The 11,503-nt window shown below is 43.7% G+C and overlaps 1 pseudogene; it reads left to right on the forward strand.

The window, feature by feature from the left end:
• Positions 1–10,662: 10,662 nt before the first annotated feature.
• Positions 10,663–10,780, forward strand: LOC124608034 (annotated as a pseudogene).
• The last annotated feature ends 723 nt before the right edge of the window (positions 10,781–11,503 follow it).

The following is an 11,503-nucleotide window of genomic DNA, read 5'->3' on the forward strand; positions in this document are numbered from 1 at the left end:
CCGCGCGGCTAATTCCGCGCCGCCAAAGATATGTGAACAGGCAGTATACGGCGCTGCAGTTGGCAACGCCTATATAGGACACTAAGTGTCTGGCGCAATTGTTAGATCGGTTACTGCTGCTACAACGGCAGGTTATCAAGATGTGAGTGAGTTTGAACGTGGTGTTATAGTCGGCGCACGAGCGATGGGACACAGCATCTCCGAGGTAGCGAAGAAGTGGGATTTTCCCGTACGACCATTTCACGAGTGTACCCTGAACATGAGAAATCCGGTAAAACATCAAATCTCCTGCACCGCTGCGGCCGGAAAAAGATCCTGCAAGAGCGAGACCAATGACAACTGAAGGGCATCGTTCTACGCGACAGAAGTGCAACCCTTCCGCAAATTGCTGCAGATGTCAATGCTGGACCACCAACAAGTGTTAACGTGCAAACCATTCAACGAAACATCCCCGATATGGGCTTTTGGACCCGAAGGCCCACTCGTGTACCCTTGAAGGCTCACGACACAAAGCTTTACCCTCGTTTGGGCCCGTGAACACCCACATTGGACTCTTGATGACTGGAAACATGTTGCCTGATAGAACGAGACTCGCGGATAGACGTGTACGGATATGGAGACAACCTCATGAATCCATGAACCCTGCCTGTCAGCAGGAGACTGTTCAAGCTGGCGAAGGCTCTGTAACATGTGGGGCGTGTGCAGGTGGAGTGGTACGGGAATCCTGATACGTCTAGATACGACTCTGACAGGTGACACGTACGTGTGAGTCACGCTGATAACCTGCATCTGTTCATGTCCATTGTGCATTCCGACGGACTTGGGCATTTCCAGCAGGACAATGCGACACCGCACACGTCCGGAGTAATGTCTATTTTGAAGAAAATTATGGCCAGGGGGTTCGACTAACATGTCTGTGGAACTCCTTTAAAATTTGAAATTAAGTTACGTCTTGAGATGCGACATACTCACATGATCCCACACTGCCTGTATGAAGTTGTTCTCCGTGACCTGATATCCTGAAGATGAGTGTATTTGAAACGTGTCACTAAGGTGTTTGCCTTACATCTACTGACTACTGAATATTTATCCAGCATCAATATCAGCACTGTTCAAGATTTTAAACGTGGTGTTATGTTTTCTAGGTGATTGAAAATAGCATAATGCAGAAACTGCAATACTAAAATAAAATGCTAACAGTTCAAAGCCAGATGACATCATTTAAAAAAATCGTACATTCTGTGGATCCCCAGTCTAAAAAACTTATATTCTCTTATGAGTTTGTCCACGACAGTTACGTCAGCGCAGAGTCGCGCTGATGCGTAATTTTTTCGCCTATCTCGATGAACCCCCAGTACATAAATGTGAGTGTAGCATCAAAAAGGAAAAGTAATTACAGAAACTTGGCAATGTATGGCACGAGAAGAAGTGACCTTGTTTGATTATTTCATGAACAAAAATGTCTAGGTCAAGTTTTACGTAACGGTCGGTTACGATGTTTGTCAGAATTACGCCAACGTCCGATTTATAACTGGAGTACAGCGAGAAGGAAACATTACACTGCCCTGTCGAAAACAAACGTTTACGAGAAAAGTGAGTGTGGCAAAATTTTACAGATTATATTTAACTACAGCGACTAGCCACAAGTATGGTACGAAAGTTTATCCATCACTTTCTGCTCGTTAATTGGTTGGTGCTCTAAGGTGAATAAAATTTATTTCATTTCAAATTTAGTAACCAAATAGGAAGATTTATGTTTCGCGAAATTAAACTGGAAACGGACTTATAGTTGATTCATATACTGAAGAGCGAAAGAAACTGGTACACCATCCTAATATCGTGTAGTGCCCCCGTGAGCACGCAGAAGTGCAGCAACACGACGTGTCGTGGACTCGACTAATGACTGAAGTAGTGCTGGAGGGAACTGACACCATAAATCGTGCAGGGCTGTCCAAAAGGCCGTAAGAATACGAGGGGATGGAACAGCACGTTGCAAGGTATCCCAGAAATGCTCAATAATGTTCATGTCTGGGGAGTTTGGAGGCCAAAGGAAATGTTTAAACTCAGACGAGTGTTCCTGGAGCCACTCTGTAGCAGTTCTGGACGTGTGGGGTCTCGCATTGTCCTGCTGGAATTGCCCAATGCCGCGCGGCATTAGCGGAGCGGTCTGAGGCGCAGCAGTCATGGACTGTGCGGCTGGTCCTGGCGGAGGTTCGAGTCCTCCCTCGGGCATGGGTGTGTGTGTTTGTCTTTAGGATAATTTAGGTTAAGTAGTGTGTAAGCTTAGGGACTGATGACCTTAGCAGTTAAGTCCCATAAGATTTCACAGACATATGAACATTTTTGAATTGCCCAAGTCGGCTGGATGCAGCTGATCAGACGGGATGCTTACATACATGTAATCTGTCAGAGTCGTATCTACACGTATCAGGGGTCCCATATCACTCCAACTGCAAACGCCCCACACTATTACACAGCCTCCACCAGCTTGAACAGTCCCTTGCTGACATGCAGGGACCACGAATTCATGTGGTTGTCTCCATACTGTACACGTCCATCCGTTCGATATAATTTGAAAAGAGACTCGTCCAACCAGGCAACATTTTTCCAGTCAACAATAGTCAATGTCGGTGTTGACGGATCCAGGTGAGGAGTAAAGCTTTGTGTGGTGCAGTCATCAAGGGTACACGAGTGGATCTTCGGCTCCGAAAGCCCATATCGATGATGTTTCGTTGAATGGTTCGTACGCTGACACGTGATGATGGCCCAGCATAGAAATCTGCAGCAATTTGCAGAAGGGTTGCACTTCTTTCACGTCGAACGACTCTCTTCAGTCATCATTGGTCCCGTTCTTGCAGGATCTTTTTCCGGCTGCATCGACGTCAGAGATTTGATGTTTTGCCGGATTCACGATACTCACGGTACACTCGTGAAATGGTCGTACGGGAAAATCCCCATTCCATCGCTACCTCGGAGATGCTGTGTCCCATTGCTCGTGCGCCGACTATAACACCACGTTCAAACCCACTTAAATCTTGATAACCTGCCATTGTAGGAGCAGTAATCGAACTAACGACTGCTCCAGTTACTTGTTGTCTTACATGGGCGTTGCCGACCGCAGCACCGTATTCTGGCTGTTTACATATCCCTGTATTTGAATAGACCGCAGCTCGTGGTCGTGCGGTAGCGTTCTCACTTCCCGCGCCCGGGTTCCCGGGTTCGATTCCCGGTGGGGTCAGGTATTTTCTCTGCCTCGTGATGACTGGGTGTTGTGTGATGTCCTGAGGTTAGTTAGGTTTAAGCAGTTCTAAGTTCTAGGGGACTGATGACCATAGATGTTAAGTCCCATAGTGCTCAGACCCATTTTTTTGTATTTGATTAAGCGTGCCTATACCACTTTCTTTGGCGCCTCAGTGTATATACTCGTAATCTGGCGAAAAATTGTGTCACTATGCGGCGCATTAGTCTAATGTGTCTATGAATCTTTTTTAACATTTGCTGTTATACATATTGTGTGGTGCCCTAAAACATAAATCGTCGTTATTAAAATATTTTTTTTAATTATAGAAATTAGACAGAAATTAGACAGAAATTAGAAATTAGACGAATAATCCTGAAAGTATTTTGGAACAAGGCCTTCAGTCGCTAGTATTTGCGTTTTATTACACAACACTGCGCATTTGAGGTCCTTCTAATAACAGAAACGCGGTAGCTAGAACCACCATCTCGTTAAGGAGGAAGGAAATTAATGTAACTACCTAGATGCATCAAAATATGTGTCCACAGAGCATGAAATACATAGTGTAGTGTAATAAAACACAAATATTAGCCATTATTTCCATTTTTATTATTCTTTTATTCGTCATCATCATCATCATTTAAGACTGATTATGCCTTTCAGCGTTCAGTCTGGAGCATAGTCCCCCTTATAAAATTCCTCCATGATCCCCTATTCAGTGCTAACATTGGTGCCTCTTCTGATGTTAAGCCTATTACTTCAAAATCATTCTTAACCGAATCCAGGTACCTTCTCCTTGGTCTGCCCCGACTCCTCCTACCCTCTACTGCTGAACTCATGAGTCTCTTGGGTAACCTTGCTTCTCTCATGCGTGTAACATGACCCCACCATCTAAGCCTGTTCGCCCTGACTGCTACATCTATTGAGTTCATTCCCAGTTTTTCTTTGATTTCCTCATTGTGGACACTCTCCTGCCATTGTTCCCATCTACTAGTACCTGCAATCATCCTAGCTACTTTCATATCCGTAACCTCAACCTTGTTGATAAGGTAACCTGAATCCACCCAGCTTTCGCTCCCATACAACAAAGTTGGTCGAAAGATTGAACGGTGCACAAATAACTTAGTCTTGGTACTGACTTCTTTCTTGCAGAAGAGATTAGATCGTAGCTGAGCGCTCACTGCATTAGCTTTGCTACACCTCGCTTCCAGTTCTTTCACTATGTTGCCATCCTGTGAGAATATGCATCCTAAGTACTTGAAACCGTCCACCTGTTCTAACTTTGTTCCTCCTATTTGGCACTCAATCCGTTTATATCTCTTTCCCACTGACATTACTTTCGTTTTGAAGATGCTAATCTTCATACCATAGTCCTTACATTTCTGATCTAGCTCTGAAATATTACTTTTCAAACTTTCAATCGAATCTACCATCACAACTAAGTCATCCGCATATGCAAGACTGCTTATTTTGTGTTCACATATCTTAATCTCACCCAGCCAGTCTATTGTTTTCAACATAAGATCCATAAATAGTATGAACAACAGTGGAGACAGGTTGCAGCCTTGTCTTACCCCTGAAACTACTCTGAACCATGAACTCAATTTACCGTCAACTCTAACTGCTGCCTGACTATCCATGTAAAGACCTTTAATTGCTTGCAGAAGTTTGCCTCCTATTCCATAATCTCGTAGAACAGACAATAACTTTCTCCTAGGAACCCGGTCATATGCCTTTTCTAGATCTATAAAGCATAGATACAATTCCCTGTTCCACTCATAGCACTTCTCCATTATTTGCCGTAAGCTAAAGATCTGGTCCTGACAACCTCTAAGAGGCCTAAACCCACACTGATTTTCATCCAATTGGTCCTCAACTAATACTCGCACTTTCCTTTCAACAATACCTGAGAAGATTTTACCCACAACGTTGGTTAAAGAGATACCTCTGTAGTTGTTACAACCTTTTCTGTTTCCATGTTTAAAGATTGGTGTGATTACTGCTTTCGTCCAGTCTGATGGAAGCTGTCCTGACTCCCAGGCCATTTCAGTTATCCTGTGTAGCCATTTAAGACCTGACATTCCACTGTATTTGATGAGTTCCGACTTAATTTCATCCACCCCAGCTGCTTTATTGCACTGCAATCTATTGCCCATTTTCTCCACTTCCTCAAATGTGATCCTATTTCCATCATCATCCCTGTCCCATTGTACCTCGAAATCTGAAACATTACTGATCGTATTTTCACCTACATTGAGCAACTCTTTAAAATATTCCCTCCATCTGCCCAAGGAATCCACAGGATTCACCAGCAGTTTTCCTGATCTGTCCAAAATACTTGTCATTTCCTTATTACCTCCCTTTCGAAGACTGCTGATTACACTCCAGAATGGTTTTCCAGTAGCTTGACCCATAGTCTCCAACCTGTTTCCAAAGTCTTCCCAAGATTTCTTTTTGGATGCTGCAATTATCTGTTTGGCTTTGTTTCTTTCTTCAACATAACTTTCTCTGTCTACCTGAGTTCTAGTGTGTAGCCGCTTTTGATACGCCTTCTTTTTCCTTTTACAGGCTGCCTTGACTGTGTCATTCCACCAAGCTGTTTGCTTCATCCTACCTTTACACACTACTGTTCCATGACATTCTTTAGCCACTTCTAGTACTGTGTCCCTGTGCCTTGCCCATTCCTTTTCCAATGACTGTAATTGACTACATTCAACTAACTTGTACCTTTCTGAGATCATTGTTAAGTACTTGTGCCTTATTTCCTTATCCTGAAGTGTCTCCACTCTTATCCTCCTACATATGGACCTGACCTCCTGCACTTTCGGCCTCACAGTCCCAATTTCACTGCAGATTAAATGATGATCAGTGTCATCAAAGAATCCCCTGAATACACTTGTGTCCCTCACAGCCTTCCTGAGTTCCTGATCTGTTATTATATAGTCAATGACAGATCTGGCTCCCCTGCCTTCCCAAGTATTCCGGTGAATGTTCTTATGTTTAAAAAAGGAGTTTGTGATTACTAAGCCCATACTGGCACAGAAATCCAAGAGTTGTTTCCCATTCCTGTTGGCCTCAATATCCTCTCCAAATTTACCCATAACCTATTCATACCCTTCTGTTCGATCTCCAATCCCGGCATTAAAATCACCCATGAACAGAACACTGTCCTTGTCCTTTACTCTAACAACTACATCACTGAGTGCCTCATAAAAACTATGCATCTTATCTTGATCTGTCCCTTCACAATGCGAATATACTGACACAATCCTAATTTTCTTGCTAGACCCTGTCAAATCTATCCACATCAGTCGTTCGTTTAAATATCTTATTGCAACTACGCTGGTTTCCATTTCTTTCCTGATGTAAAGCCCTACACCCCATTGTGCTTTTCCTGCTTTGACTCCTGACGGGTAGACCTTGTATTCTCCCACTTCCTCTTCTTTCCCACCCCTTACCCGAATGTCACTAACAGCTAAAACGTCCAGCCCCATCTTACTTGCAGCCTCTGCCAGCTCTACCTTCTTCCCAGAGTAGCCCCCATTGATATTAATAGCTCCCCATCTTATTACCATTTGTTTGCCAAGTCGTATCTTAGGAGTCCCTGGTTTGTCAGTTAGAGGTGGGACTCCGTCACCTTCAAAGATCCGAGGCATTTTGCTCTGATTGTTGCCAGCATCATATTTAAAGTACCAACCATGAAAAACTACAATTACAAAGGAAATTCTCTCTATGATTACGCGGTAGCAATAAACAAAGGCTACACTAATTACACAAACTACAAGAAAAAATCAGAAGATTCCAGTGAGGTATCCTGGCAGGGTCGACGTATGAAACGTCCCCTTTTGAACAATTATACGTGACTGTGCTTAAACTGACACCCAATATTTTTAGCGCAACGCAATCTGACTTTCAAAAATCCCTACAAAAGAATGGCCCTGACTAACATTAATCTATACCTTTCACAAATCACTTACCTCACCAAAAATCTTCGTTACTCGAACTACTGCAATACCGCGAGCGCCACTACTGCCAGCTAAATAAAAGATTCAAACTACTGAAGGCACTAACTACTGATAGGAATAGTTAGCAAATGAAATATTTTGATAGAGAACAAACAATCTATTTACCTTAATAGTGTTCAAAAGTCATAATATATATAGCAGTTCATGACATCCAGTCTTACAAATTTCAAAACTCCGCCATTTCTCTCCCCACATCCACCACTGCTGGCGGCTCACCTCCAACTGTGCAACGCTACGTGCTGTTAACAGCCAACTGCCCAACACTACAATGGCCAACAACAATGCAAACCAGCCACAGACTGCACACAGCACAGCCAGTGATTTTCATACAGAGTGCTACGTGGCGTTACCAATATAAAAACCTAAACAGCCTACTTACATAGCCCCCATGCTCCCCACAAAAAATTTTACAAATTGTTTTGGGCAGTGGCCAATACAGATTTGAAAAAAAAATTTCATAATTACAATAACAAAGGATTCAAATGCACACACTTATTGATACAATGTTGGTCAAAAGCTAAAATTTTCTCACAGACCATAAACACAGTCCTGATCATTCATCACAGTAGTTGCAGTGTTTTTTTTCTCAAAGTCTGAGCAGTAAAAGAAAATGCACATGGAAGTAGTGGATTTCCATGCAGTCTTGAAGAAGTAGTGTTGTCCTTCCAACGGAAAGACAGTGCTGACTTTTGACATGCAGACAGGTAATGGGCCACAACAGAGCAAACCCACTGCAGAGTCGGTCGAAGTTTTGATGAATATTGGTAGGTAGGTCATCACAGAGCAGACCACTGTAGTCTTGTTAGAGATTACGGTATTGGTGGGCCACCAGAGGTGCAGACCCAATGCAAACCAGCCACAGACTGCACACGGCACAGCCAGTGATTTTCATACAGAGCGCTACGTGGCGTTACCAATATAAAAACCTAAACAGCCTACTTACACAGTAAGCAATTATCTTGTCTTATTTGTATATATTTTGAGTTTTATTGCCGTTTTTAATGCAATATTATTCTAACTGTGTGAAAACAAATCTAAATGCGAAGGCACAAACAAGTCTTCGAAATTATCGTTTCCATTGTAGGTCGTTTTTCCTCAGTTCAGAAGAATGTGTCTCCAGTGTGCTGAACACCTGAGTGATGTGTGCTGTGGTTGCATCAATAGGCGTTTGTTCGCTGGACACAGGATCACTAAAATAAAAAAGAAACCACCTTTATAGTGTCTACAGTTTTCAAAATCCCAACTTGTATTGTACGTTTTTTGTATTAATATGTCAGCAGTCGAGCTACATTCTACATTAAAACGAAGTAGTCTTTGACTTAAGTTATGTAAAGAGTTGTTAAGAAAAAGAACAGGAAAGCGTAACACTGGACAACGAGGATTTCACGATGTAGTCAGTCTCATAAATGAGGTCCTTAGAAACTTCTGTATCTGGTTCTTCATACAAGGAATACCCTGGAACACACACACACACACACACACACACACACCAAGAAAATATTCCAGTATTTCAAGTCTGAGTTCTCTTTGCGACAACTATTTTCAAGACACAGTTACAATGCCTTAACTGAGAAATGAGCGTCATTAGTAGAATAAGAGCGTCGTTTAAGGACAGGGCCACCCTTCTCATATACAAAAAGTGGCAAAAGCTGGTTGATTGCTGCGCGCTGTGAATAGCTAATGAAGGGTCCCTACCGGAATTTTGAGAGGTCTGTATTGTGCAGAGCGGCGAAGATCTGTTGGTCCGTTATTTTCCTGTTCCATGAGCCGGTTCTCAGTATCAGGTCTGTCGCTTTTACAAGACCCAGACGAGGCAAGGTCATTTCGTGCCGAGCTTCGAAAACAACTGATGAATAGTAAAACTTCCTCGGAAAGCAACCACTGCTCTCACATAAAGAAAGAGCGAAATGTATTGCATGTGAAGCACATTGATAAACAACATTTACCCCCCCCCCCTTCCCGAGGTTTCTCAATAAATGCAAATAGATACATATGACATAGACGTCTGGTTCGCTTCTTTTTCCTCTTCCTGGAAAATTTTGCCGTCACATGCCTGAACTTCCTCTAAAATACACAAGACGTAACTTCCTTCTTTCTTCTCAGTAGTAGCTTTGATGTTTCCGGAATGTCAAGTGTTTCGACAGCGACAGACTTTGAAAAATGACTTGCAATAATGCTAGGTGATTCATCTGTTCACATGCTGTTTGTTTCGTGATTACACCCTCTTGCAGAATATGACACCGGTGTCAGCACAGTTCAGTGTAGAACATTCGAAATTTCTATTCTGTAGCAAGCAAAATATTGACATAGTTTGCTAGGTTTCCCAAAAGTAAGTGACTGATAAGATACCTTAAGTCAGTAAATTATTAGGACACATACTCTAAGACCAAAAAACCTCGCACCACCAAAAAATTATCCGACAGTAACGGATCAGTAGATGATGTACATGTACAAACAAACAAATGATTAATTCAGAGAAAATGGATGATTAATTCAAGAGAAAGAGCTTCGCAAATTGAGAAAGTCAGTAACGCTTTAGTCCACCTCTGACCCTTATGCAAGCAGTTATTCGGCTTGACATTGATTGATAGAGTTGCTGTATGTTCTCCCGAGGTCCATCTGACGCGTTAGATCTTCAGAACCGCGAGATGGTTCGAGGGCTCTGCCCATAATGCCCCAAACGTTATCAACTGAGCAGAGATCGGACAACCTTGCTGGCCAAGGAACGGTTTGGCGAGTATGAAGACAAGCCGTAGAAACTCTTGCCATGTGCGGGCGGGCATTATGTTGATGAAATGCAAGCCCAGGGTGGATTATTGACATGACGGGCAACAAAACGAGGGGTAGAATGTCGTCCACGTGCAGCTGTGCTATAAGAGTGCCACGGATGGCAACAAAATGGGCCCTGCCATGAAAAGATCATCACTCCAGGTTATCGTGCCGTATGGCGGGTGACGATCAGGTTGGTATGCCACCTTTGTCCGAGGCATCTCCAGGCACGTCTTCTGCCTGGTATCTCCCTGTGACTTGGACAGAATTGTCTTCAGTAATGAGGCCCACTTCGAACAGGTTCCAGTAACAAGAATAAAGACGCTACTTGCTGTGAATGACGTGTTACCTTTACTACTGTGAAACACACTTCTCGTACCGCGCAAGTGATCATTACTCTTAAGGTATCACTTCAGAGCCCATGTTTACTTGACATGTTTTTCTTATTTAGATCCATACTGCCTCCTCCCAAGACACGGAAAGCAACGAGCGTGAAGTAGAAGAGGTCCACTGTCAGAAGTATCAAAACGACTGGTGCAGTGGTTAGCAAACTGGACTCGCATTCGGGAAGAAGACGGTTCAGACCCGCTTTCGGTCATCCAGATTTAGGTTTTCAGTGATTCCCTTAAGGGCAACGGCCTTGCCGCAGTGGGTACATCGGTTCCCGTCAGATCACCGAATTTAAGCGCTGTCGGGCGAGGCCGGCACTTGGATGGGTGACCATCCGGGCCACCACGCGCTGTTGCCATTTTTCGGGGTGCACTCAGCCTCGTGATGCCAATTGAGGAGCTGCTCGATCGAAGAGTAGTGGCTCCGGTCAAAGAAAACCATCATAACGTCCGGGAGAGCGGTGTGCTGACCACACGCCTCTCCTATCCGCATCCTCAACTGAGGATGACAAGGCGGTCGGATGGTCCCGATGGGCCATTTGTGGCCTGAAGACGGAGTGCTTTAGTTTAGTTTAGTTTAGTGATTCCCCTAAATCTCTACAGGCAAATGCCGGAATGGTTCCCTTGAAAGGGCACAGCCGACTTCCTTCCCCATCCTTGACACAATCCGAGCTTGTGTTCCGTCCCTACTGACCTCGATGTGGATGGGACGTTAAACCGAATCTTCCTTTCTTCTTCCTTAAGAACGACTTTCGGTTACAACTTGCGACTCGGTCGTTTCCGGACCAGGGAGCATTACCTCCGACTAAAACATTTATCATTTTCTGTCTCCCCTGAAAGTTGGTAACATCGTCCCGGAACGACACTGTATTTAACATTTTACAGCTGAATACATTATGGCTTAATTAATGTGTTTGTAACATGTAAAAAATTGTATGATACACCGTTCGTCCAAAAATTTCCGAGACTGCTTTTTTCCTGACCTACAAGCGAAATCAGCGCAGTAACTACGATGGCGAGCGGTTCTAGGCTCTTCAGTCCGGAACCGCGTTGCCACTACGTTCGCAGGTTCGATTCCTGCC

The sequence above is a fragment of the Schistocerca americana genome, chromosome 3 (assembly GCF_021461395.2).
Source record: "Schistocerca americana isolate TAMUIC-IGC-003095 chromosome 3, iqSchAmer2.1, whole genome shotgun sequence".
Taxonomy (NCBI): domain Eukaryota; kingdom Metazoa; phylum Arthropoda; class Insecta; order Orthoptera; family Acrididae; genus Schistocerca; species Schistocerca americana.